The sequence below is a fragment of the Abramis brama genome (assembly GCF_963993115.1).
Source record: "Abramis brama genome assembly, chromosome: 7".
NCBI classification, from domain to species: Eukaryota; Metazoa; Chordata; class Actinopteri; order Cypriniformes; family Leuciscidae; genus Abramis; species Abramis brama.
In genome coordinates this window covers 8244721-8247957 of record NC_139969.1, presented here as the reverse complement: position 1 = coordinate 8247957, position 3237 = coordinate 8244721, and positions in this window count along the sequence as shown.

Genomic DNA, 3237 nt, shown 5'->3' with positions numbered 1-3237 from the left:
CCTTTGGCTGGTTTAGCCAGACAAAAGTAAAATCTGAGGCAATTTGGGTGAAAATCGAACGGGCCGCCTCGGACGAGTTCGAAAAAGTGTCTTGAGCCAAGGAATCAGAGGGGAAAATAATTTTGTATCTAGTCCTTACAAAAAAAAAAAAAAAAAAACCCATAAACTTCCTAATGGTATTTAATAGTAACAATAAAGTATTTAAAGGGCATTTAATAGGCCTATAATTGAAAATAGATGTGGTGTCTTGTCGTGCTGATTGGATGGGCTGAAACATTGACCGCAATGGGTGCAGTTCATATATCGTTGAGATATGGTTAAGATTAGGGGTAGGTGTTTGGGATGCGATTTAGGGAAAGTGTCAAGGTCCAATAAGGCAGCATCCATAAATATAATAAAATGTAATCACATACAATATGTTGTTGTTATTATTGCATACTGTTTTATAATGTACTACAATAGACTGAGGTCCAAATAGTATCTGCCACTATTTGCACAAAATATGATATAGCACTATTTTAGTGCATGTAGCATCTTAATGCAGTTTGTGCAAAGAAAATACTGCTATTTTAATTTAGTGTAAATAGCATCTAACGCTATTTGATTAGCTGTACAATTAGTCAGTATGTTGATGTTGATGTAGTTAGGCAGTTTATAGCTGTCTACAGAGGAATGCTATAATCTGATTGGCTCTCTGTATGTTGCTATGCTGTCTGTCTTTGATGTATTATATAGAAGAAGAGTGTGACAAAATAACCCAGTCTGTACAAGTAGTCTAATGCTATTTGCTTTCAGGAGCTCTTCGAGAAAAATTAAAACGTTAGCTTGATTTATGATTTTAATTAAAGGCAGAAATGTGTCTGTGAAATGGGTCCATTTGTTCTCTGTAGAAAAATGGAGACAGTTTATTTTAGTATCATTGAGATACTATTGTACTATTGTATTGTACTATTGTATTTTCAATTTTATATTTTCTGTTTTCATTTTAATTTGAGTGATTTTTTGTTTTGTTTTCATGTTTATATATTTTTTTATACATCTTTATTTCAGTTAGTCTCACAACGCTAATGTGGACGGGGAGCGTTTTGAAACGAAAAGGCTGTTTTCAAATGTATACGGATTAATGCAGACGTAGCCTAAGTTGACATGTAGTTGCAAAGTTACTTATAGTTAGTAGAATGTCTAAAGTGGACCCTCAAAATAAAGTGTTACCAAATGCAGCTCTTTGCAGCTGCATTGTTATCAGCAGACACACGCTGTAATTCTATTGGCTCCGAGCTGGCAATCAGTTCACAGTAAGCGATGCTGATGTGAACACAGTCGAGCCATTACATTCTCTCAGCCCTGCTATAAAACAAGCTCACTGTTAAAGAGAAGTTCACGCTGAAACACTCGCTTTGTAAAGGCCATTTACCATAATGAACCTGGAAACAAGCTGAAAGAGCCCCACTGCAGCGAAGGAATTAAATGTCAACTTCGGTCTGAGAAAATAGACCGGAATTGTCCAAGAGGCATTCACCTCCGAAATGAGCTAATTTAACACCGAGAAGCATCTCTGCATGGAAATAAAGTCTTCCGGGTGCTCCAACTCTACCAAGACGAGATGAGAACGGAAGCAGAGAGAGAGAGAGAGAGAGAGAAAGAGAGAGAGAGAGTTTGGATAGAAAACACGATGCTCTTCCTCTGAGATTCAGCTCCTATATGAGGCTAATTAATGCTCCTTCTTGTAAAAAGACCTATGAACTCAGCCATGTGGTCCAGGGTTGTATGGGCAGGGAGCTCGTTGGCATCTGGGAAGAGAGAGGAGGAGAGGATGTGCGTGAGGGGGCACATGGGGCACGGAGAGGGAATGTGCCGGGTAGATAATGTCGGGTGTTGCAGCGTGTGCGGGGATTGCCTGGATCTCGCTCTAATAGAAGGATTAGCCAGAGAGAGGTCGAGCTAATACTGTTGTTCAAATAAGGGATCGAGAGAAAAAGAGGTAAGGAGTGTGTGCCTCATCAGACTAACAAGCAATCCAGTTTTCATTAAGTCCCTGGCAGACCTCAGATCAGTGTCTTGTTAGCAAGAGCAGAGTGGGATTAGTTGAGCTCAGACACTAGGGATGGAAGACAACTGCAGCCTGATTGCCTTATTTAGATACTCTGGCACCACAGGCATGAGACACACACACACACACACATGGATAGACAGGTAAAGTGAAAGATGGATGAGTCTAATAGGAGCTAGAAATGACACCACAAAAACGTCATTGTGTCATGCTCAACTAATATCTGAGGATTCCTTGACTCTATCAAAGGTTAAACATTTAGGTCTTTTTCGAATCTGACTGTGAATTAATATTCCACCCAATAACTTTTAGAAGGAATCTTACTTACCATTTGTAATTGAAACCGCTCTGATAGGCTGTGCGTGTTGCTGTGCATTATGAATAATTGTATTGCTCTTCCTCTGGCAGAAGTGTAACACCTTTATTTGGGTGCTTTTGTGAGCTGTTTATTTTCAAGCTTGCTTTGTCACAGAATGTTCATGCATATGACATTTAAACATTGTATTTAAAAAATAATGAGGTGTCAATATTTGTACATATTATAAAATAACTGCAGATATTTTTTTTTTAAATAATCATCTTTTGTTCAGCCCTTCAGGGTTTCGGTATATCATTTTAAATATAAAGCCTCTAGGCTCAAGGTTTGACATCAGAATTTGTCCGCTCTCTCATTTCCTCATGCAAAAAAAAAGAAAAGAAAGATAAACCTGGTTTGTGCCGACACATCGTGTCTCAAAAGTTCCCAGTTGTTGCATGGCCTAATAAACTGGCCACAGCTGTCCGAGGGCCCTGCCTGAGGCGGGAGACCCGTTTGTGCTGCCGAGCGCTATAGTGGATGTGAATAGCTGGATGATGGATGAGACGGAGGGTAAGGAGACCCAGATTATTTATCGATTACGTGTAACAGACCTACAGTAGTCTGAGAAGCAGAGAACCTCATATTAGAGCATATAAAGACATACATATAGAAAGAACATGCACAGCAGTCTGTTTTAACACATACATGCAGATCACTTTGTCATATAAAAATTCAGTATGCACGTTTCAGTAGTCTGTACAATCTCATTTATATGTTTATATATCTCTATCTCTGTCTGACTATAAATGAGATGTGTCAAAACCCTAACATTTAAAACTGTAAATAGTTATTTTTGACTGCTCTTGTTGCAGTGCATTATGGGTACGTG